The 26,843-nt window shown below is 41.9% G+C and overlaps 1 protein-coding gene across 6 annotated transcripts in view; it reads right to left on the minus strand.

The window, feature by feature from the left end:
• Positions 1-26,843, minus strand: part of ATXN7L1 (ataxin 7 like 1) — a 114,526-nt gene that overhangs the window by 75,039 nt on the left and 12,644 nt on the right. The gene's annotated exons all lie outside the window — the stretch shown is intronic.

Genomic DNA, 26,843 nt, shown 5'->3' on the forward strand with positions numbered 1-26,843 from the left:
GCTCAATTAGGGCTTCTTACTACATTAAAGAGACATTTTTCCCTCTTCTGGGTTTCAAGGAGCTGTGCTAAAGCTGCAGCCGCATCCCCTCGGTCTGAGTCAGAACAACGCTCGCTGCCAACAAGTGGACTGAACCTTTCTGTACCGGTCAGCCACAGAAAGAGCAGAAGAATACGTCTTTTAGCATCCCTTCCTAAGGATTATTTTAGAAAACAGGATGCCTGAGTGAGGCTCCATGTTACAATATTCCGAGCATGACTACAGATTGATGGAGAAAGTCTCCTGCTTAAAAGCTGGTTAGAATAACCAAGGTCAGCTTAAACCAGTCAGAAACACCATCCCTGTTTTGAACCAGGTGTCATGATGTGAAATTCCCGATCCTTTGCAAACACCCCTCCTTGTCCAAATGCCCTCCCGTTTGGTTCCCTGACAAGCCACAGACGGTTCCTGAGGTATTTCCCAGTGACAGCATGAGGAATCGCATGAAATCAAATGATGGGACAGGCAAACGATGACAGGCACTTGTCCCTCCCAGCTGAAACACAGACTGCAAGGCATGCATTAAGCCATTACAGGCACCGAGCACAGTGGGCTTCCATTACTGCCGAAGGCCTCCCAGCTCTGACAGTGGCAGTGAGTTAGCGCGTTTCACCGCCTTGCTGCAACTTAAGAACAAGTGTGTGAACTCATCCGCCAATTTTCAGCTCCAAAGGCAGTCACTACGGTCACTCCTGTTCCTGTGACCGTGTTACCACACCCAGAGGTGCTAACGAAGGTGCTGCTGCCTTTTGACCGCGCGCCTGGCGCCAGCTGCGCAGATCGCGCTGCTCCCTGAGCAGGGCCGCGACATCTTTGGTTGCAGTCATTTACTCAAGGACATCACCTCTTTGTTGAAGGATGACACTAAATGACATTCCAGGGTTATTCAGCAGCTTCCAAAATCTATTAGAGAACCTGCAAGTGCGACTTCTGACTCAGCCTGAAACGCCAACCTGGCACCTTTCAGGCAGGCGCTTCTCTGACAGGAAGAAAAATGGGGAGGTCCTTGGTGAGGACAAACACGCATGGCAGCAGCTGAGCGATAACCATCAGTGATGAAATCTTACTTCTGCAATACATTTTCGATGTGCAAGTCATACTTTTCTTTAAAAATAGCTATTTATCTCAAAAAGCGACTTTAGCAAGTACATTATATCACCAGTTCTTAACAAAAGCAAGCATTTGGGGCCTAGCACTATTTTAAGTGACTCTGCCCTGTGGTCTTCCCTGCTGTGCAGTTGCCTGTGATGGCAGTGCTGGCAGCCATGAAGTGGGAAGTGTCTCCAGGCCACGAGAAACCCACAGGGCCCAGGACAACCACTCTCATGCTAATTTAGGCAGCACCACAGGCAGATGCGACAGGCTCACTGACACATCCCTGGGCACGAACCAGCACTCCCGACCCACAGATATTCCTCGGTCTGACATGATGAGAATTATTTGTTATCCCCTGAAAACCAAAAGCCTCTTTCTATGTTACTGCTCTTACCAGGCCATGAAATCCCACTGAAAGGTTTCCTAATTGCGACCCCTTCACGGTGCTAGCCTTGGACTACCCAAGGCTTTAAATGCACCACAAACAGAAGGAAGCAATCAACACATTCAAGGTGAAACTTAAAGAACTGCAGTAGTTAAATATAACCACTCAGGTAATATTTTTGTGCCATTAGTGTTAATACTGATGATGCCAACAGCAGACCTGTTTTCTTCCTTGTTTTTCATGTGAATAAGCTCATGATCTTAAAGATCACTTTACATCAGCAATTCTTACACTGGCAAAATCTCACGTCCAATTGTAACACATAGATTCCCACTAACAGACTGACAACCTACACAGAAAAGAGTATTTCTCCATGGTATAATTTGATACAAATTCTCTGCTCAAAAGCAACCATTTCATTACACTTCCAAGATATTTCAAAAACGGTTAAAACATCTCAAAGACTCGAAACTTTTGTTCTTTCTGCTTGAATAGCCCAGTGACAATCTTGCTATGAAAACATGCAGGATTTGCCCTTTGCAAACACAAAAGATGCTTATACTTGCAACTTTTTTTTTTCCATTTTAAATTCTTTAAGTCCATTTAGCCTTCACAACTCTGTATGCTAGACTATAAAATATGCCTAGCCCTGAAGCATATGAAATCTGGCTGGGTCTGAGTCTGAGTTTTATGAAGTCTGGCTGCAGGGAGCAACTTATAAAGACGCATAAGGTAGTAATACTGCAGAAATCTATCCAAGGACATAGAGTAAGAAATCAGGTTAATTCACAGGATCACTGAATCATCTGCTTTTTCCACCAGATGTGGTCAAGGAGCCAGAGCAATAAAGGACAGGTTCTGGTACCTGTGAGCTCACTGCACAACCCTGGCAAACAGCAGACATTCAGGTTTTGGGGATACCCAGGTGGCAGAAGCTGAGGTGCAAGGAAACTGCACAGATGCGTGAGAGATCACACCCAGAGGGTGTCGTGAGAAGCACAGCATCAAAGAGCTGATGTGGTGTACAAGACGTTCCGAAAAGCAGTGCCTCCAAAGGTTTTTTCAGTTTGCAGATTCTTAGAAATAGTCCAGTGGAGGTGAAAAACCTCTACTATAAATGTGGGCCTTCTGATACTAAGTTGATTTACTAGCCACCTGTCAAAAGTCTACTTAAACTAACCCAAGAATCGCAAGGATTGAAGACCACAAGTTGGAAATCAGAAGCAGAAAGACTACACAAATAAAATGTTACTATTTAATCACAGTACCTGCAAAACAAACTGAAGACTATCATTCAGACTTGATTCCTTAAAAACTCATTACACAGGAATTTGTAAGAGGGAAAATTCATCATGTCCAAACAGGTTGAACTAACCCTGGTAGTTCCATCAATGCTAACAAGATTGGCACAAATCGGTCTTCACGATTAAACTCATGATCCGCAAGCACGCACACAGTATATATAAATTATTTTTTAATTAAAAACAGTACCAAGCATTTACTATTGTCTCGCCAGAAATTCCAATCAGAGACTCACTTTATTAGGTGTGACAGTATTACAAATGCAATCCGTATCACAGAGAATTGGGAATGAAGAAGACAAGGAAAGTACAAAATGATAAAGGAAGCAGAAAATAAACAAGCATAAATCTTTTTATAGATGTTTTCTTGTTTTTAATAAGAACAGCCTAATGCTAGTATGTCTTACTTGAAGCAACCAGGACTAAAGGGTGATTTTGGACAAGGAATTTGTTCTCAGATCTGATTACAGCCGTTTGACAATCTAGATCTTTTTATGTGCAGCAAAAAAGACAACAGCCTCTCCAAAGATTTATCTTCTCGAGCCAACCATCACACCTCCTTGGCTGCTACGCTGGAAGCAACAGCGGTAAGCTTCTCAGGAAAGGTTAACTGTGGAGAAGAGAACAGAAAACAGCCCTTTCCAAAGCTAACTCAGGAAAGCCCTCTTCAGGAGACAAGGTAAGAACATGGAAGAAGATGGCAGATAATCCATGAATAAGGCGAACACCTACCAAATGATACTGAAATCATTATTAAAGCACAGAAAGAACAGGGAGGGACAGAAGAGAGAAGAAGGATTGTGACGAGTATTTGTTTTCTACCGACACTGTCGGAGCCTGTGGCCCACTTGTTTCCTACCTGCAAATACAGACAGCTACATGTCCAAGGCAGAACAAGAGCTGCCCACTGCTTCTGAAGAGTATAAGCTCTCCATGGCCCCCATCAGTTACCTCATTTTACCTGAACATGCTTTCAGCAGACTGGGAGTACGGTCTTGATGGGAAGAACGAACAGAAAACTGATTTTCCAGTCCCCACAGGCTTTGTGGAAGGGCTCTCTCTATATACGCCTCTCCTCGGAGTACCAAATCATCGTCCCATCAGAATGAAATCTTCTGGCCAGCCAGGTCCATGATAGCAAACACTGCCAACAGCCTTGCTTGAAAAGCAGCTATTTGACTAACAGGATGCGGAGTGTCCCATATCATGTGAAAAATATGCAAGATACGTGAAAATCAGAGACACTGAATGCTGACTGTAGGAAACCTGACGTTCCTAGATTAAAATCTTAACCCAAATATTACTGTGTGTATACTTTGCCATGGTGCTTAGGAAACAAATGCAACTTCTGCTTGTAGTTTTATCACTAACATTTGCAAATAAAAAGACAGCTGTAGCCACATGACACAGTTTTGTAAGCTTCGTAAAATGTGCATTGAAAACACAAATACCATAGAAACAAAAGAAAATGTTGCTTCTACAACCGTGGTAGGAACATAAAAATGCAGGTGTCAAATATGACTTTTTATCTTCTACGACAACACACACAAAGGAATTATTTTTAGTAACAATCAAAGCCAGATGACTTATATGAAGTTCCTGCTCTGATATTATATAATTCATAATCACATCCAACCATACAATAAAACACAAGCTAGAAGTAATCTAAAACACTCTTCCACTGCAGAATTAAGGTTGTTGAGCAGCAAGATCTCATAATATTGCGTGGGAAATTAAATTTTTAATGATAATCTTTTGCTATAAATTATACACACTTTAAACATTCTCCTATATATCAGCTGCTTCACTAAGTGTTTGCACAAAGCCTGCTTTAAAAAAATATTAGTGATGCATATGGGAAAAAAGAGGGGGGAGGAGGAGAGATGGAGAAAGAATATTCAAGTCACACTGGTTTAAAAACTAATAAAGAAAAACTTAGAAAGGCAGTGAAGAGAATTGTAATGGGAAAAAAAGAAATCCATGTGCAGACACAGACTTCCAAATTCTGTGTCTAGAAACTTGCTCAGTATTTCCCTCTTGTTCCTTGGAAGCGAAAAATCCATGCATCATTCAAAAATGTGGGAAAGCAAAGAATCTTTCAGTGTATTACATTACTTTCACATTTGAGATTTCTTAAAAAAAATAAGTAATTTGAATGTTGACTTGAAACTTGAAACTGAAACAATATATTCAGGGTATTACTCAGAGAGCAGTTATATGTGCTTGCATAGACAGGATAGTCTTATCTCAAATATAAGCATCACGCTCCTTGCATCAGCTTTCTTCTCCACCAAGTACAATTTTCCTTCGTTTTCTACTTTTCATGAAAAAAAAAAAAAGCTAAGTTGCTCAGTAATTATTTATCCTATATCAACTGCATTTTACGCCTGAAAATGTTGAAGTCAGAGATGCAATTAATCACAGAATTATTTAAGCTGAGGAACCTCTGGATGTCATTAGTCCAAGCCCTTGCTCAAGTCATGGCTAACTTCAGGGTCAGAGTGACAAAGTAATGATCAAGCTGATTTCTTTCCTGATGAATAAAGGCAGGTCATGGCTGAAGTAACCATGAAAATGAGGAAAAAGCAAAATTAAGTATTCAGGACACAACTAACATAGAGCCAAACACAACTGTCCTAAGTCCTGAGCGATGTGCTTTGGGTGTTAGTATAAGGAACCAAAGACTGTGTATGATAAAAACACAAGTATTAATGAGAATAATACAGAAATATTGGACTTTTCAACAATAATAAATTAAACAAAACCATGACCAAGATAGAAAAAATGCAGGGAAAAAAGAAACAGCAAATAGAACAGACAAGAGTCAGAGTGGTAAAAGGTCTAGCTGGTGACACCTTCAAACCAGACTGGTAACATTGAATGGCATGCTGCCTCCCAGGTCAGAGCAATCATGAGGATGCTGGCAATCCTAAAGAACATTGGCAATTTTCCATTAATTACAGTTTGTACAGGAAATACCACCCCCAATGACTTTGAAAGATTTTGCGCTACACCGCATTAGGCAGGCATTTTGAAATTGCGTTGGGTATGGAAGTGGTGCCTTCCGTTCCCAAAGACCCATAACAAATGAAAAAAACATACAGAAGTGGGAAATTAGAGATCTAAACAAGTGTAGTGGGTTTATTGTATCTGTGGACTTTTCAGAACAACAAACTGCTTGTAGAGATTAGAAAGTGCCCTATGCTGACATTGCTGTTTTGGACAGGACACTCTGCATCAAGAGAAAAGAAACGTAGGACAATGAGAAAATAACCAAAATAAGAGCAAGGAAGAGCTCTTCTTGCAGAATTCTGAAGCCCTCGATGAAATTTATGCAGACTATTTGCAGTCCCAGCCAAAATTAATTTGGCAACACAGGATGAGAATTGCCTGGACTATCAGACTAATGCATCGTAAGAATATTGGAAGAGAAAATACAGAACTTGCATATCAGAAAGGACGCTGCATACCTGTGACACCAAGAAACCTCAGCTTTCCACACCTTACGATACCTAGAGGGTAAGAAATTCGCTAATGCAAGTTCTTCCTCCTTGAAAAACTAATTTCTTAACACTTGCAGATATGGAGGCAGGCACCCCGCACCTCCTGGGGCAGGCAGAAGACAGCTCAGCTCATCTACCTATGGAGTCTTTATTGCCCTCCCTGTACAAATAAAACGAAGCACAGCCTCCAACACAGCATAAACCAGCAAAGTGCCCAGCTGCTCTTGTATTTGCAAAGGCAGTTGATTTCTTCTGTAACAACTTTCTTTCCGTAACATTTTATGGCACTCAAAATATGTTATTTTGCAGTTTTCTGTTTCAGTTGTAAATCAGGCTTCCAAAAGAATTTAGACCAATCAAAGTTAGGCACTGGTACTCCCCTGTGCCATCAATTGCCTGATTACACAAGGAGTCACGTTCAGAAAACTCTGAACTAGGAGCAACGTAGCAAGAGGAAGGACAAAACAAAACAGGAAAACGTTTTCTGGCAGTTGAATTCCCTGAGCTGTCCCGCTGCAGAGCCTGATGACCACTGCTAACAGCACAAGGGAGGGGAAGGAAACGCACAGCCCAGAAATAGAGAGCAGGACCCACAGCAGGTAAAACTGCAGCGGAGCAGCTGAGCCTTGCCAGCTTGCTCTGGAATCTCTCACACAGGTATCTGTGAAACGTTCAAGGAGGGCACTAAGCTCCAGAAGCAGCTTTGTAAAAATAAAGTTACTTGTGGCTCAATTAAAGACGGCACAAAGCAAATGGATTAATTTGTACTATAAAATCATTCTGAAGCACATCATCTTTTATACAGTTCTTTAAACATTTCTAACACTTCAGATTACTAAATTGATCTTTAAAACCAAGTTCCCGCTTTACCATTTAACTCCTCAATTATTTTCTGCAATGTAACCAGACAGGTTAATTTTTACCTTTTCAGTTCCTGAGCACACTGGCTCTCCTGTCTGTCCCTCCATGACCAAGCCTCCTCTCTTTCTGATGCAAAAGGTGTTGGCAATAACGCTAAGAAACCAGAGGATGTTCAGAAGGGGCCAGGTGTCACTGGGGTCTGTTTGGATGGTTACGTGAATTTCTGTTAACACTTTGTTGTTAATTCTTTATAATGAGATTTCCGACCACAGGGCAAATACAAGCATTTGCACAGGGCAAATACGTTGCATATGGTTGCTGCAGCTCAGGACTGGAGAGGATGGAGGTGGTCCTGCAAGGGAGCAGCCAGGGCAGAGACAGACCTTCCCCTGCACTGCCCCTTCTCCTCTGAGCATGCATCCAAGAATTTGGAGAGCAAGACAAGGCTGAAAGACAAAGGCAAAAGAGTTCAGCAGGGTGACGGGCAATAAAACCCGTGCTAAGGGATCAGAAACATTGCCTAGAGATGGATCGTAGAGTTAAGGCTTATGAATTCTGTTTATCTCAATTCACTATTTAAAATTAAGTACAGTGTAAAGTATAATCATAATGTATGAACATGCAGCAACTGTAACAACCCCAGTTACATAAAATACAGTCTACAAAATTGTGACTGTACTTAAGTTTTTCTTTAATGATCAGATTACACTTCAGGGAAATTAATCTTAAGGATATTAATTGTTAGGACCCCGTCCATATCCAGAAGCAGTGATGACATCCCATTTGTAGAACACACAGCACAACTACTCCTGAGCTTCTAAATACAGAGAATATGGGGAAGAAGCCCTGCTCAGGAGACCTTCTTACCCTGCCAAAGCAGTAGCTTTCCTTTAGATGCTCACATATATTACTATCGAAACCACCAAAGAGTGAACATGTCCACACACAGGTGTGCACGCATGGGAGAGAGAATATGCAGGAGGACTGCCTGTCTATTCATCAGGCTTCTGATTTCTGCAGTGCCCACAGCCAGGCCAAAATGGAGGAAAGGCTGGAAAGCATCTTCATTTCCCTCATAACTCAAAGTCACTGCCACACACCTGACTAGAGCCTCCACGAACGTAGCAAGAGAACAATTCTTCCTCCCTTGAACATGTATCAAGAGGAGGCTTGTTGCAAATGAGACTTGTCAGCACAAGCGGTATCCATCATGGATGATGGGACTGCATTTCAGTCCGGATTGATGTATGGCTCTCCAGAATTAGACGTCTGACCTTTAGCAACAGATACAGGGTTTCACCACACACAGACTTTCTCAGAGACCTCCACAGCAGGTGGGCTCTGCCAGCTTTTCTGCTGGGACAGCACACCTTGACACTGAAAAAAAAAACAACACAAAAAACAAGAAGAGATCTCATGTCTGCCAGTTAGCTACAATAAGTGACCAAAATAGTGTTTCGGCTTCTGATTTTCTGTCAGGAAAAGCTTTCTGATACACCAAACACACTGAAAAGGCAAGGAAACAACCTGAACATACTGGGACTGCAGAAGTAGAAGGGTGAGGATCTAGAGATACTAAAAGCCAGCTGAAACGTTTGGTGCCTTCTTAATGTTTTTCTCAGTATTTCACAGAATTTTCTAATATTTCTAAGCTACAGAAGTACTCAAACTATGAAGAGGGTACCTGAGAGCCCTCCTCAGCTTTCACTTTTGGCATCACAACAGCTGATGACTACCAGAGGGCAACGGCTTGGTATCACCATCCTTCATGAGAGGAGTGGGCAACCCTTGCTGGAGATTGAGACTAACAGGGTTTAAGAAAGGGTATCAGATTTCTGCAAGGCAGGAGAGTCTTGACAAGCTAAATAAACTAGGAAGTGAAGAGCCACAGGTGAAAACAGTATCAGTGACAATCAGGGAACCTTTTTCTGGAAAGACAAGCCATGCAAATGCTCCTATCGTAGGTCTACCTCTTTTTGGTAGTTTGGCACTAGGCATTTGGCTAAGAATGCTAATGCGGAAGGAGGTTTCTCTTTTAGCAGTGGTGAAGACTGTCTTCTCTATTCCTCTACAGCCATCCATCCAAACATAGATGATTTCCAAGATTGCCAAGATAGGCACCAAGCCAGCCAGCAGGGCAAACAGTGCTTGGGGAGTGGAAAAAAGAGTTTTTCCAGTTCCTTGGAAGTTAAACACATAGAATTTGAAGTGGGTTGTTATATAGCCTCCCTCTCGCTTTCTTTATCAGTCTGACATATTCTTTCTGTCTGAGCTTCTCAGTCAGCATTTGGTGTGATCCCACTTGGAGCCCGACTGTTCCGAGCAGCAGGGCCTAGTCCAGAGGGCGGCCACTGGATCACAGTGGTCAAAACAAAAGATAAGGGAAAAAGGGTTGAGGATGCACGTTTATTAGCTTGAGCTAAACGCAGGATATTCACCAATTCCTGACTTTGTACGGACTGTCAAAAATACTCAGTCACCCCTACGACCGATGTGTACCACAGCAGTGGGACCGACAGTGACAATGATCCCAAGAACCTGTTCCATCTGCATAAGACATTTCCTCCCTACAGGACACCATCTAAAAAAAAAAAAAAAAAGCCTTTTTAAAAGAAGAAAAAAATATTAATGCATTTTTATTCAGGAGAAAATGCAGGTCTTTCTCTACTTCAAAGCAAATCTTGCAAATACCTTTTAATGTTCAAATTTAGTCGACAATTGCTAGCTGACTACCTCGAGGAACACAATGAGCTATTGTGAGGTTATTAGAATAGCTGAGAAACTGCCAGAGTGACCAGAGACATTTTTTTTAGTTCTTGTTCACCAGAAATGTCACTTCTGATTGTGGCTAGACAAAGAGGTGAGAAGACAACATCAATTATTGTCAACTACTGCTCTTCATTACAGCACAATAATCCTACAGGTTCACTATAATCAATAAATATTTACTAATGACATAGTTTATTACTTAATTTCAAACCAGCAGGCTTTCTGCATGGATTTAGTGCAAAGATTTGAAGTATTTTGTTACGCGAGTCAAAATAAATACCTGAAATCAAAAGAAATTAATAACCCTTCTCCAAAATACACAACCAATATACTACAGATCACCTTTGCAATAGGTCATGGGTCACAATGAACTTGAAAGTGTTTTTTCCCTTATTCTTCCCCATTTGCTAAAACAATAGCTTAATAATAATTTAGCACTTTAATACAAGATCGAGTGATCTGAAAAAATACAATTTGAAAAGAAAGTAATGTATCTGATATTTATTAATGTTTTACCTCTTCCCCCTCCTCCTTTTTTTTTTTTTTTAAATTTAAAATAAATGTTGAATACATCTATGTTAGGGGCTCCTGCGTACGGAGAAAAAAAACCAAACAAATAGAAATGTTTTAGATACAATTAATTTGTAATAAATTGTTTTAGTAAATCCATCATCTGGAGTGCTAGTAATGAAATCCTACAAGGAGTGCAGGTTTGCTTATTTCCTTGACAATACAAACCAATAAAAACACGTTCACTCCATAATCAGTCCTCAGGAGAAAATCCCACAAGTGAAAAAACAAACAACCCTTCACTCCTATTTCTTCTGTGCAGACTGCCATGCAACAGACCTGAATCCTCCAACTGGCATTTTCATCATAAACACCCTGCAAGACACAACTGGCACCGATGTGCAGGCCTGGGAAGCTGCATTATCTTCTGCAGAAGAGCAACTCTGGTTTAGGGCAGTACAACTGGACTGCAGGAGAGCTGGCTTCGTTCCTGGCTCCAGAACAACATTCTTGTATGACCCTGATTAGATTTTTCTGTGCCTCAGTATCCCATCTCTAAAATCAGGATAATATGCTCTTTGTCTGCCTTGCCTGTTTAGATTGCAGCCTTTCTGTATTCTCTTACTATTTGTCCATACACTGCAGCCACAGTGGGGCCCTTCTTTTTGGCTGGGCCTCCTCTGTTACTACTGAACAGGGAATGAATAAGATAACTCTTGGTATGTTTTAGGACTGCTCTGTGACAATTGCGATGCTACTGCAAGGACTTAAAGAAGTCTTCATAACCTTTACAGGAGCATTTTCAGACCCAACTGGCACACATCGTTACAAAAAAAATATTCTTCTTTGTCGACATTATAGAAAACTATTATGTATGCTTTACAGAAGTCACACTTTTTGAGTAAGAACCTATATATACTAAAGGTTACTGCTCTCAAAGTATCATTTGCTGCTAAGGAAAGTCTGCTCCCTCATACACAACAACTCAGGCATCAGAAAACTCACAGAAATCTCAAATCTAGTTCCTTCTCTCCCAAATTGTTCTGCACATTTTTACAATCAAGTTAGTATTTCTTTATGACAAATAAAGAAAATCCCTGCTGCTTTAGTACACCTAGGATGTGATATCCAGCGGTGAAGTGCAAGTTTGGCAAATATCATCTTTTACCACTAGGTTGCTACTTTAAAGTAAATGACTAATGGTTAGCACTGTCCATCAAACATTTGGTGACTACTCTATAAATACGTTTAAGTAAATTTTCCAACAAGACAATATTGACTGAAAGAATTCAAGGGGGCACTTTCTATGCAACCACAAACACAAATCTCAAATTCTTCCAATAATTGCCTGTCTTCTCCCAATCTCCAAGTTCTCATCAATCATTCTGTTTTGTTACTCTGACTCTCTCTTAAAAAAAAAAAAAAAAAAGAAAAAAAAAAGTCTGAGAGCATCTTTTAATATAGGAATTCTCCTCTTACTGAAGATCCAAGGTGCCTGCTGGTTCCTAATTGATAGCTACTTTTTTAGAAGTACACAATACTTCCTATGCCTCTCTGAGAAGTTACTTTCAGACAGACTTCCAACAAAATCATGTTTTATCTCCTTCTCTCTTTCCTGTAATGATGACTTTTACATTGTATTTCCAAAAGATCCTGGAAGTGTTAAGTGGCTTAAAAACATTTAGCCACCTCATTCAACAATTGGCAATGGACAGAGAGGGCAAAGATGTCCCCACCTTACAATACCTTGTACATGTACAAATCTCTATACCCCCAAAAAAAGGGACTTCTAAACACAAGTCTCAGAATTTGCTCACAAAATGCTTTGTGAACTCAGAGTTGCAGCTGTTTCCACAGTCTATTTCACAAAATATAGCATGCGTGAAGAATTTTTGTAGTCGATATTGCAAAAGCCTTGAAGATGGCAGCTAGGAGGTTAAGCCTGGAGCCATCCCTCCTTTTCTTTTTCCTCCGCACAACTCCAAATGACACGAACTTTATTCTCATCCTTGTTGATGTGCAGATCGAGGTACCACTTCAGCACTCATCTGGGCTTTTATTTCAGTGAGAGGGTTTTATGCCGAAGAAAAATATGTGAGAGAAAGGTCATTAATGGATAACAAGATGTAGAAATATGAACGAGGAACTTCTTAATCAAAGTTCAAACATCCAAAAACTCTACCTCAAGGCCACTCAGACAAAACAGTTGAAAGAGGAGATCTATTTCTAGCAGATTAAAGAGCAGTCTTTAGTTCCACTAACACACAACTCCAGAAAACAGCTCTCTCGTTTAAAAATTCCGCTCTCAAGGGAATAATTATCCTTGCAAGTACGATCAGTCAAATGTTTTCCTCTCTCAAAAAAGCATACATATGTAATCAGTTCTTACACCGAGATACATATAGTACAGTTACGTGCAGACCACAAACATCTCCAGAATCAGAATATGCTCCTGCTAGTACACATTAAGTATAGATAAACTAGACTGGCAACGCGGCACGTGGTAGTGGTACAGCGAGCTCTTCCCCGTTCACTCACTAAGGAATCACAGAACTGTAGGGGTTGGAAGGGACCTCCAGAGATCATCAGGTCCAGCCCCCCTGCCAAAGCAGGTTCCCTAGAGCAGGCTGCCCAGGTAGGCGTCCAGATGGGCCTTGAATATCTCCAGAGAAGGAGACCCCACAACCTCCCTGGGCAGCCTGTCCCAGTGCTCCGTCACCCTCACCGTGAAGAAGTTCCTTCACATGGAAGACCAGGAGATAGAAGCACCTTTGCTGGACTACCCAGGGCCATCCTAAAAGCCTGCTGCACACCTCGGGGAGTTCTTACCTCACACAGCCCTGACAGAGAACATGGCCATGAATGGCACAAGGGCCAGCACAAGCCCACATCGCACAAGAATAACCATCAAGGCTTCGATCTGAGCACCCTAAAACATACGTACACATTGTATTCAGAGGTATTCCCCTCCTTCCTTCAGTGGTACTTCCCACCAAGTTATAGTTTAGTACAGATAAAAGATCAATGACAATGTAAAGCCTCAAAATAAAGCTATGTGGTTAAAGCCATCATCCTATAAAGGACCAAACCATAGTGATGAGACATACTAGTAAGATTCACTGCCTAGATAAGAGAAAAATTATGTATTTTTCGTTATCGCTACATCAGGCAAAATAGGTCTTAAGAAACTTGAAGAGCTTTTGCCAACTAAAGAATGAATAAAAGAAACCATAAGAAGTTCCCCCTATGAAATATTACGCTATTTCAGCTCTGAAGGCTTTCAAAAAATTCAAAGAGCAAATTTAAAGAAACCTGCAAATCTGGTAGTACTGAAACAGCAAAAGGAGGAAATGAAAAAGCAATGGAAGAAGCACGTGCTATTTGTATATGTCAAAAAAGATCATCTCCACTGCTCATGCTGCACAGTACATCCTAATACTACAAATCATCAGTTTAATATTGCCACTTAAAGGCATATACACTAATATAATAAAAGCTATAAATAGGGCTCTTTCCTTTAATGAGGGAAAGTAGTTTATTAGTTCAATCACATTATTGTGCTATTTCAATCTCTGCCACCTATTGAATATTGCAGAAACCTTATTGTGATGTGCACACATGTAATTCTCACTATGTCGTTTAACACACAAAATCGTTTCATAATTTCATTGTTACAATTGCAAATGAAGACTTTGAAACTTAGAACTTTGGAGGTTTTTTGTTTGTTTTGTTTTGTTTTTTTCCTGGACAGGTTAAAAAAGGTGGCATTTGGGGCATGAACTCCTTAAAATAAGGGAAGATAATTCTTTTTCTTTCCTCTACCTTAAATATATGACTACAACAAACCTTCCAGCCCACTTTTTCACAACATTACTTCGTTTTCCACTATTTGGCAGCAGCAATAACTTACTAGGACTTCATGGTGTAACACAAATATCACAAGGTAGCGTTTCTGACGGCTGAGGAGCTTTTCTGTTTGAAGGAAGACCACTGCGTGCAATGGAGAATCAGCATGCTGATTCATTTCTTGTGATGTGCTACACTGACCTAAAAAGCAAGGAGGTTTTACAGCCATTGAGCAAGCCTCTCAAAGCAACCCCAAGACAGGTTTCCTCATGGCAGGTAGGCAGCAGCAGCTGCACAGCTGCTGACACCTGGATGAGGTCAGGATATAAAGGGCTCAGCTCTTTCTGCTGGGGAGCCAAGACCATCCTAGGAACATGCACAAAGAAACCTGCCCCAAGATTAAAGCAAGCTGCTGAAAATGGGTCTGCTCAGCGACAGTCTCAGGTTCTCAGGGTTAACGTGTGAAAGGTGAGTGATATTTGCTGACATGCCCTGGTCCCAGAAGCGATGCTTTTGCCAGCTCCCAGCCTCACCTCGCCCACCTACCAGCTCACTGCAACGAACGGACCGCTCAGTGCTTCTAGGAAAAGTTGTCGGGCATCAGACTGCAGCATAAGGAGGAATCTCTCTTCCAGCATTATGCTCTTTTAATGACTGCGTGTAGCAAAGAGGTTATTCATTTGCTTAATCCAATATTAGAGCATCGTGCTGGCTCTGCAACAATTAAAAAGTTAATTAAAAAAATAAATCAACAAAACAGTTCTATCTAAAGATAGGATCCACGTTTATTCAGCTTTTCTTTGAGACTGCCGTGCCTCCTGGTACTCCACAATTTATTTAATTGTAGGGATATTGGTACAAGAGGTCTCCTGGATACAGCCCAAGATGCAGCTTTTCACAGACACTGAGTTCTCTGGTGCACACCTGGCCTCAGCAGTGATAGCACCTTAGCTAGATGAAGAGAAAGGAGACAGAGAAGAAAAACCACCTCCTCTTGTGCATTCAAGATACACTCCAGCATCAGAAAGCAACAAAAAGTCAGTGAGATCCGTGGACGGAGATCACGTGAGACCTTTCCACCACTCCCACTAAATAAAAACATCCCCCAAACTATTACGAGGAACAAACCTACCCCCCATTTATATAACTGCACGGGTCCTTAGAGGACTGTTACTAATTACCATGCAATCCAGCAGACAGGGCAGTGGACAGAGGAGCCAAACCCTGCATTCTTGCACCAGCCCACTGGGAAAACCTTTAGCCAAATTTCTAGAATTCTTCGTGTTACTTTCCCTGTACATCAGGAGCAGTTATGTACATTGTAACTCCTAATTCAACATTTTAAAACTTACTGATGAAAAGCATCCTGCATGAAAACAAGTAATGTACACATTTTAATACATGTTAACGCCTTATCTGCAAGTTTATGCGACAATTATAACAGTGTAAGTGAGGGCTAATTCCTGTCCCAACACTCCATCTAGATACAAAATCCCTGGTATTACTATTTTTCCCAAAAGACCAAGTCCAACAAAATTCAGTTTGGGAAAAAACAAAACCAAAAACGCAGCAAATAGGCTACATATGGTATAACAGCCATGCAAGCAAACATCTGCCCACTGAGAACTGTTTGCACATTCTCCAAGCACAACTACTTCAAGGATCTGAAGCAAACTCTGAGGCTGTATTTCAGAGTGAAGGAGGTCTGTACGTGTCCTGAGGGATGTGATGGATCCCAGCACAGGACTGTGCCCCGGCCGCTGCTGCGGCACCAGACCTGTGGGAGCTGCTTGCCTCAGGGATGCTGGCAGCAGCTGGTTGAGATTGATGTGGTCCGTGGCTTTAATGAAGGGTAAATGAATATAATGTCAGACAGGACCATTATTCTAACCAGAACAGGCTGTGAAATTCTTGCTGTTAAGGAGGCAAAATGCCTGAGAAGAGAAGCGCAGGATGCACTAACACCCTGCTCAGCACAGTGCAAGGGAAGACCAGATGCATCTGTGGGGTGCTTGTTGCAGTATCACTCAGAGCCTCAGGTCACTGATGTACACCTTCCTTCTGAGTCTCCCCTTTGGCAGATGTGGGTGTTTTGCTGAACTCGGTACGTGAATGGCATCAGACACCGCTTGAGAACGTAAGGTCCCTGCAAATGATCTAACTGTTCTGTGATTGAATACTGTCCTGTTTCTGATATTACTGTGAATAGTCCTCCTAACAGCTAAGATCTGGAAAGGATATTCTCTAGTTATCAGAGCAGAAATGTTCAACGGGGCATTTATTTTTTTTCAGGCATTCACGATAGAGAAGTCTCCGCCTAAGGGAATCTCTGGAAGCCAGACCACGTTGCCTCTCACAATGGCAAATACAAAGCATCCTCAAAGCTTCTGTCACGGGCAGAAGAATCCTAAACCAGCTTTGTACCTCAAAGTGCATTTGTTATTTTAAGTCTCCAAGTTCAAGTGGAGTCCATCATTTGAAACATAAACAGAGTCAAACGGCCACAGTTTAAAACTTGTCTTTCATTTAATTGTGAGCATTAAAGAACCAAGAATCTTTGTAAGTTTATAAAACCCAACTCTTTATTTTGATTAAAACAACATGTTTCTGCAATGAAAAAAGCCACTAAGAGCTGTAAAAATCACTAACTATGTGGAAGCAAATGCTCTGAAGTAAGTTACCAGGATGCATAATTGCTGCATGACTATACAATAAAGTCAAGGCAGTTTGGAGACTTCAACTATAAATTTCCTTGCTGATTTAATGAATTTCTTTAATGTCTAAACTAATAACTTTATCACTCATTTCCTACATTTGCAATATTTGTTTGAAGAATACTTGCAACATCAGTTCAACTGTTAAAAATCCTGTAATATTACTGCATTTTCTCATCGTAGTTTGACCTTATCTCTGTTTTACATTACTGAGTAACAACAACAAAAAATGTTTCTTCTGGCTAAATAATCCTAAACTCATCATAAACACAGATAAGAACTTCCTAATCACCATTCTGTTCCTTTATCCTTTGCAGTTGCCATTTCATGCACCAACTGAATTTTATGGGAAACTGTCAGAGGCATCAACTATCAAATTCAGCTACAATACACTCACAATTTCAATAGAAAACATGGGCATAACTAGGATCCATCCTCAGATTCACAATCTTAGCCTCTAACTGTGCATACATAAGATGAGAGGATCTACTTCCATCTAAGAGTTGTATTTTACAGCAAGCAGAGTGTTGCAACTCCCTACCAGCTACAGTCCAGAAGCTAGCCAGTTGGCCCATATTACACTGAAAATTGATTTATTTTGGTTCAGTATCAACAGGCAGCTACCAGAAATTAATTGATGACATCTCCCCTTGTCAAAGAAAAAAAGAAAATAGAGATTAATCATGAAAAAGAAATCTTAATGCATTAAAAAATCACCAGTGATCATTCACGCCCAGTTAATTATCAAACGTGCCCCGATTCTTGCTGAAATAAGGCACTCGTAGCTAGCTTAGAATCACTGTTTACATTCCAAGATAATTCACAAGCACTTTACAACTGCATGTTTCAATAACCTTACAAGGACTTTTATTCCTCTGTGGAAACAGAGTATTACAAAATGTCAAACTTGTTGCAAAACTGTTGATGAAATTGTGAATAAAATAATCCCTGAAATTCCACCAAAAGAAGATACATCACACCAAAAATAATTAAAGCATTCCTCCCAAATGAATACTTCTTCACAAAAAGTATTCTTAACATTCTTATAAATAATACAGGACTATTTTTTCCAGCTCTGTCACCAGCTGTTATTTCGCAGGCTGAATTATATTTCACTTTATTGAAGTTACAGAATAAAATGCACAAAGGCCTAAACTTTATTTTAATGACCGGATTACTGTATCAGCACCGTGACATGTCTACGAGGACATAGAGAGCTCCTCGGTGGCATATCTGGATTCATCTGCATACCTCTCAAATACATGAGGAAGACTTCTAGATTCTAAAACCACCAAATATAAATAAGCAAGAAATGCTATCAGTTCCAAAACGGTCAAAAACCTGAAGTTTAAAGGTTCCTGGACGCATGAGGTGGCCAGGATCACTCCCGGTGGGAGCTGTCTTGCTGTTCATGAAAACTTTGCCCCCTGTTTGGTCGGGCAGAGTGCTGAGCACACATTCCAAGGGAACTGGAAGCCAGCGGTAGCCCAGACACCCGCAAAACTTGGGACACTCTAAGCAAACAGAAACTTAATCATTTACCACGCTTCTCGATGACTTCAAACAGATTCTGACAACTTGCAGGCTCCTGGAGGATTCCCGCCAGGTGTACCTGAAGCACTTGCACACCCAGCAAATTGGGTGAGAGGGCAAGCTAGCGGCCAGGACACATCCCCAGCAGCTTCAGATTTGTTCCCAAAACGTAACATCTCCCCCTGCTCCTCTTCCCTATCCTCCCCCAGGTAATCTCCTCTCACGTCGAGCCCTCTGTCCCCTTTCACCTCTCCAAACCTCTCTGGTTAAAAGCAATGCTATGGCAGAAAATGGTGGGACAAACTCCAAACCAAGTCAGAGAAGGAATCCCATGCAACACTAGGTTCCTTGCTTGCTCCCTCAACCAACCAACTCCATAGGGGTGCTCTGGGACAGTTATTTATTCTTGTTACGAGAGCAAACTGATACTTCCTGAAGTGAAAGGAAGCCTCCATCAAGTTACTGAGTGCTGTGACATCAAACTGCTACTCTGCCATCTGCTTGGAGCTAAAAGGAAACTGAGGAAAAAAAAACAAAAACCTGATTTTAAGGCATCTGAGGCTTCAATACACAGGTTAGACACCTACCTAGTGCAGCCCATATATATTCCTGTATAAATAATACAATCCGAAGTAAGGTTTGCCAGTGGATTTTGCTAAGCATGTTGCTGTGTTTGACAGCAAGTACAGCACAAACACAACACAAAGTGTAAGGATTCTGAAGACATCTTCCACAACATGTCCCACTTTCTAGAAAGATTCGGAAAAGAAGTTTTTCTCTCTCCTTAAACAAAAGAAGAGTTAGAACTTAATTTGCCAGCAGCAGACAGTGTAAAGCTGTAGCTGGCCTTGGCCCCCAGGTTCCCCATCCCACCCTCCACTACCTTGCTGTCCATGAAATCAGCAGCTCCTGAAAGCAAGGCAAAACGGGATGTAGGCTCCATGCAGATACAGCTACCCACACTGGGTAAAGAACAGGAGATAGGGCTATTGGGAATGTCATTGAAAACGTGCTACATGCAGCAATTGCCAGCAGCAATTCTTAGTTCTTTTCCTCAGTCCGCTCCCATAGTCTCCCAGTGAAGGCACAGCCAAAGCACTCCAGCAACAGAACTGGAGATTTCTTTTCCATGTTTGGAGCAAGTCATTTGGCCTCTCTCTGTTTCTGTTTCTCCATCTGTGAAGTGTCGCAGAAAGCTTGAGAGGCTTAATTTATTAACAGGCTGCCAAGTGCTTTAGACAAGTGTGTTACTAAAGCATTAAAATTGTGTTCATTGGTTCTGAAAGGGTAAAGCGCTAGTCAAATCAAAATAAAAACAACAATATCCTTCGAGGAAGGCTACTCCATTTGAATGCAGAAGTGTCATGTTTGTCTTATTTGCCTTTATAGGAAAAAAACACCTCCAGACTTTAAGTGTTTTATTACAGAAGGACATCCTGAACCCTCCTTTCTCCCCATGTCCCGTTACACTCTTGGAGGAGGTGATAAGCAGGGACAAACAAAACAGTAATGCCAAATGAAAGTGACACATGCCCAGTCAGACTCACTGCCTCCAGGCCGCAGGGAGACCCACCGGCAACCCCTAATTGACAGCAGATGTCAGCTACAGGTTGGCTGAGTGGGGCAGAAAAGAGCCTGGATGCTAACACAGGCACGGGCAAGCTGCTCCCAACACCTGCAAAACACGATAGACTAGATACTGGTAGTGAGCAACACTTAAGAGCTAGACTTCTTTCAAAGCAGCATCCACGTAAAAGTTTTATATCTATACAAAATCAGGCTTTTTTCAAAAAGTCATTTGCCTTTTTTTTTTTTTTTTTAAATAAATATTCCTTTAGCCACCCTATTAGAATCGTAGAATCACAGAATCATTAAGGTTGGAAAAGCCCTCCAAAATCACCTGGTCCAACCACCCCCTACCACCAATGCCACCACTAACCCATGTCCCCAAGCACCACGTCCAACCTCTCCTTGAACACCCCCAGGGACGGTGACTCCACCAATTCTCAAAGCCACTTCTAGCAAGAGAAACAGTGCACCTGAAGTGCTGACAATGGCCAAGGGTGATTTAAAAATGTCAGCTATATGGTACAGATACATATTGACCAAGCCCTCACAGACTTGTTACGCTTACAGTACATACCACCTACTTTTTGTAGCTAAAGCCACCTATGGTAAGCAGCAGCTGACACAAAATAAGAAATCCAAAAGAGAGACTGGCAACCACAGCATGTTCATTTCCTTGCGTTTTTTCAAATTATTAAAACGTGATTAGCCCAAAGAGGTTAATATTCTCCAACACGTCACAAATGAAAAGCAGCTTTCATTTTGGCAAAAGACCCCCAGCACACACTGCCGAGGTTATAAAAGCAGATGAGAGACTGTAACTGATGCCTGAAAAGAATGTCATTTTGTATCACCAGACATTAAGAAAAACCTCAAACCCCAAAACATGATTGCAGAGAATTTTCTAAATATACGTATGTAAATGTATATATATTTTTATACACACACACATACGTGTATTTTTAGGATATCTGTTGCAATCCACCTGTAGGAATTCAGCACGTAGAAACACTAACACTGCAGTGCCATCCTTCATCTTGTTCCTGCTAACCTTTCTGTGCACTTCAGATCTTTTCCAGCCTGCAAACAGGCGTTTGCACCACACTGCTGCTGTGCCTTAATGCCGGTAGGTAGCCGAGCACCACACAGCTGCTCTGTCACAACCCCCCAAGCAGCACAGGGGGAGAAAATGTGGTGGAAAACCTCACGGGCTGCACAAGAGCCAGCACACCACTCACAAGACGGCCCGATCCAGCTGTCAGGGCTGTGCACTAACCCTCTGCCCCTAGGCTCCCACAGCAGCACGAGGTGTTTCAGTTCCATGCCATCCAAAGCCCACGCTGCAAACCCCACTGTGCCTACAGCATCCCAAAGAATCACCGTACACTGAAAGCAACCTTTTTTTTTTTTTTTTTTTTTAGTTCCTCACAGGTGCGGCTCTCTCTCAGCAGGTGACTGGCAGCACGAAGTGAGGGTTTCAGTTCTATCAGATGTTCAGAGAGCAAAGTGCTCCTCTCTGGGAGCTGGCACCTGACCCACGTGCCATGCCAGGCACGCACTGATAGCAGTTAACGGGCTCCTTCACACAGCTCCTTGAGGGACAGGAACTCTTCTGGCTCTGCTGTCACTTGTCTCCTGCAGAAGCATATCCTGACATTTTGATAAGGGGAGTGGAGAAGCGAGGAAGGCCTTCTTTGTAATCAACAGACATCAGGTGAAACTCGGGGTTCAGGATGCCCTCACAAGCTACACGAGGCCCTGAAGCTCTCCAGCTTGTTTCTCCTACAGCAAGCACAGCTTTTGTAAGATGACAGTCCAGGTCAATTTAGAATTTGAGACCGCTGCATGACAATCCAGAGCACGACTTTAATTATTTTTTTAAACATTTGCCTTGTTCCTGTAGAAGGCAAATGAGAAATAAGATCTTTGGGGCTGTTACCTACCATCTTGATTACGAGCGATGAGAAACAGCACCTCACAGGAAGGTGAAGCCTTGTCTTGAGCTTTCTACAATACAAGTTTCCATACATTTACAGATCTTTATCTGACAGCGACAGTAAGCTAGACCTGCCTAAAACACAGCCCATCAAACCACTACCTTGGCTGGTTACCCTGGGCAGATGAAGTCACTATCTGACTGCTTCCCCCAGCTGCCATGAAGCTGCCCCTACTGCAGGATATCAGCCTCCTTCTTGAATTCCTGCTTTCAGATTAGAAATCGAACTTTGTGGTGCTTTATGTCAAAGTATCACCTTCTGTATTTGCCAGAGTCTCATATGCAGTTTATCTTAACAGAAGTATGGATTAAACAATGCGGGGAAGGTTAAGCAGACCACGTATCTGCATGAAGTTAGAATGGTTGTAAGCATTCTTCAGAGCAGATCCTGGCTTAATCCAGTGTTTGCGAAATTGGGGATAGAGGGACCTATATGGCGAGGGGATTATGGTGGTGATATTCCATCCAAACATTCAGGTTAGCTCCCTACACACATAAATGTTCTCTGTTCCCAACTAAGAGCTGACAGATCAGCCACCTGCCAACCTACATCACCTTGCCCCCAGCACCAAAAAGGAACCAAGGAAGGATCAGCCTCTCTGGACGTTTAGACCCTCCTCCATGCTACGACTCCAAGGTAGCTCAGGCCAGGTACAGCCTTGACATTCCCGGCCACAAACAGCTGGAGCTTGTGCAGAGGATTCATGTGGCCCTGGAACAGGACGTGCACTGACACACGCTTGGAGCAAATCTCATTTCTCACTTCACAAGTTGCTTTAGCCTTCCCAATTGCAGAAAACAAAATGAACAAACAAAAACCCAAAACCTAAACCTGATCTGCAGTCCTGAAATTCTTTATTTTTTATTGGATGTGGAGGCCCAGAAATTTAACAGTTCATACACAAAAATCCAATATCGAGTATTTTCTTTTTTAGAGCCTCAATTCACGAAGCCTTATTTTACAAGTTTTGCAGGCAGCAATACTGGTAAGGGGAGGAGGGAGGAGAATTTATAAACGTGAGTTGTAGCACATTCACCTGCCCCCTGTTTTTGTGTACAATGCTTGCAGCAGTTACAGAACCACTGAGGCTGGGGAAACCTCGGTGTGTCTGCACTGGCAGTAGGTTAGGTGCTTCCTTTAAGCCCACATACACAGCCTCTAAGTTGAGGAGTACCTTATATCAGCCCTGCTGTGGATATAACCAGAAGAGATGACCCTCTCGCCCAGGCTATCCCACGATTTTACAGCAAAGAGAGAAACTAAATAATTTAAATGCTATAGTCCTTCAAAAAATTTCTACTATTTCTTTTGCTAAACCAGGACACGGAGTTCTCCCACAGTTCATTAGAAATTACAGAGCCTCTTACTTACCATAAAGATTGACCTGCCATGCCCTCATAAATCCACGGGCAAGAGGGCAGCACCAGAAAAAACAACACGGTCACAAAAGCTGTTTTCCTCTGCAAACAAAGTGAAGCCAAAGAAGATCTTTGGGCCCAGCTGCCAGTTACATGAACCAGGGTGAGAAGGCACAAAAACGACCTGCAATGCTTCTAAGAAGGCTAACAATTATTTCGTAAAAGATTAAGTTATTCTTAGAATTAGCAAATGGAGGGATATTTGTGGGTTTGATTACTGGTAAAAGGGAGAATGGAGAGCGTTACTTCCTCTTTTTCCTGTTCCTAGAGGACAGTCCCCTCACCCATTCTGGCAGCAAGCTGGCTTTTTCCTCTGACCACCTCACCTTTCACATTAACCTTTCTTTTAACAAAAGCAACATTTAGCATCTATGCAGTTTTACAGAGGGGAAGAATTAAGAACAAAAAGCTTGCTTATGATCTGGACTGAATGTCTATGTTAATTCTGCCCATAGAAATCCACCACGATCCTCTAGCTTCACAGCCAAGCTTTTTGGTTTGTGAAGGCACCCTCCCTGAGAAGCACCAGGGCCTTACACAAGGATTTTGTGCAACAGGGAGCCTACTACATCCCTTGATAAGCTGTTCCTCTTTAATTGTATCGTTAGAAAACTGCAACTTACTTCTAGCCTGAACTGATCTAGCTTCAGCTTTCAGCCACGAGAATCCCCTTAATCTTGCTGACAAAGAGCCACCGAACTGACAGATACCTTCGCCCTGTCTAAGTACTTACGGACTTATCAGGTAGCCTCTACCGTCTGTTGATAAACTAAATAGATTGAGCTGCTTAAATCTTCCATGCTAAAGCTGATTATCCAGACCTCAAATTAATGTAGATTTTTTCTGAACCCCTTCTCATTTTTTCCAGCACCTTTTTGAGTGCATACATCAGAAGTGAGATGTAGTTTTCCTGTAAGGCTGGGGAGAAAGCAGCAGTATTCACCTCCCTCCTGCTCTGTTTCCCTGTCGTGCACTTCCAGCCTTTTTCAAGGCTGCTTTGCACAGGCATGGTTAAATTTATCAGCCTTCTGGAGTAAACCTTCCTTCTCCACTTATATTCTAGATGAAAGCTCCTTCTAACACAACCACCTCAGAATGGACCACGACCAAATTTGTTGGTTTGTTATAGTGTTTTTTTTTTTACCCCAATTGTACAAGCTCTACATCTAATGGAACATAAGAGTTCAATGCCTACACTTCACAAAGGAAAAACTGCAGAGCAAAAGATGACGTTGCAATCATGTAATAGTTCCCAGATTTAAAGGTACCTCCTTCAGCTGCTATTTCCTTCAATCATCTCACTGCTCACTGTCTATTTTGCACCCCGGCGTACTGATGCTCCCTCGTATATTCACCTCTTGAGGTACTGGGTGGACACAGCAGAGTTTATTTTAAGCAAAATCAAGTGGGCACAAAGGAAGCTTGCTTCAGGCTAGAGGCAGTGAAAGGGCAGAGCCGTAGGCTAGCCGTGGAGGATTTAATAATGCAATAAATCACCCCGTGTAGTAAAAATTTATTGCCTGCTGTGATCTTCAATCGGATTGGTGACCAACTGGATCACCAGCCAGTTTCCTCTTCTGTCTGGGATAGAAACATAAGGCACCTATGGCCACAAAGTAGCTAGGGTAACCAGAATAAGAAAATAAAAAGTAAGACTGTATCCTTTCCTGGTATCCACCCTCCTCACTGGCGCAGCAGGTGCAGGGAAGAAGATGACTCTAGTTACATTTGCAGGGGAAAGACGCAAGCAAACTAGGTTTTGGAGAAGTAACATTAAGTTCTACTTTCAAGTAAGTTTAAAATGAGAGAAAAGCACTAGAATTAACACTAATATTTATGGTGAATGTGTACAACACACTAGTATTCAGGGTGACTTGCTAAAATACAGTGAAGCACCTTTTTTCCCCCTCTTTATCCCCTAATACAACTGGCCTGTTCTCTTAAGCTTGGTTCAGGCAACTGTTCTTTGGGGGAAAGATTAGCCCCAGCACTTCATTTCAAGAGATGGCAGCCTTTGATCACTACTTAATTTTAATGAGCAAAATTTGGTGCCATTGGGAGCATCTTTTGGAAATTTGTAAGCACGGAGCCAGTCTGTAAAGTACGCCACAACCTCCCACAAGGCAAAGGTGAGGTACTTTGGTCAAAAAACGCTGTGTGTTGGTTGTTTGTTTTAAATAAATACCTCCTGTGTTCACACTGCAATCTAGAAATGAGGTATTACTCCTTTCCTTTCCAAATCATTACGCAATAAAATGTTTCAGGGGGGCTGGATGCCACCCTACCAGCACACAGAAGGCTTTCAGCATCCTTTCATTTCATTCCAGCGCAGGTAGGATTAGGCTGTCAACAGCAGCCATATTTGCATTCAAAGTCCCCCGTTTCGGTGACAAACGGATTGATTTCTGCACATAGCTGTGGAACACCTTGGGCTTTTTCCCAAGGAAAGGCGATACATGAGAATTATCGGTCGTTACTTGGTTATTCTTGTGATTTCTTCCCATTCATTCACTTTCTCATCGCAGCAATGGGTGTGCTGCAGACACCGATCACATTTCATATCCTTCCTCTAGATACACACACACACAATCTCAATTATTACTAAAAGCAGTTTTAACACATGATTTCAAACGCAGGGAAGTCCTTCTCACACCCTCACAGTATTAAAATGAAGACGCTTCCAAAAGCACATTCTGTGTTGTTCTCACAGCACTCTATGCTTGCACGTGGTACTTCCAACACCTGCCACGAAAAGCCCACCTTGGAAGGGTTCTCCTGAAACAAATCCAAACTCCTGAGGACTTTGGTCACAACAGATTCACTCTAAGGATGAAAGTCCATAGCAAGAGTCAAAGCTGCTTACAATTTCGTATCCCATTTAGCCTCTAATCCCATTGCACACAAATAAATGAACATAAAAGAGCTAGTGAAGAAGAAGAGAATATGAAAGAATGACAAATGCTGGTGCATACACATTGTGTTTGTTTCCCTTCAGTTCTGGGCTAGTATCAAAACCAGGGCAGGTTTCAGGAGAACAGATGAGGCTGAAGCCTAATAAAGAAGGGAATATTTAAGTATTTAGAGAAGAGAGAGCATGTTTAGGAAACGGATTTAAGGAAGAATAAGATTTATCTTTCAGTAATGACACCGCGTGTCATTTTTGCAGTTCAACAATTACAAGTAGTTTCACTTTCCAGCTCCAAGACAGTAAGATAATACTAACAAGACGCAAAAACTTTTTTTTGGCTTTTTTTTTTTTTAAATGAACTGCTTTCACTAGGAAACTCTTCTGTACGCATCTTCCCT

Source organism: Anas platyrhynchos, chromosome 1, assembly GCF_047663525.1.
Source record: "Anas platyrhynchos isolate ZD024472 breed Pekin duck chromosome 1, IASCAAS_PekinDuck_T2T, whole genome shotgun sequence".
Lineage (NCBI taxonomy): Eukaryota > Metazoa > Chordata > Aves > Anseriformes > Anatidae > Anas > Anas platyrhynchos.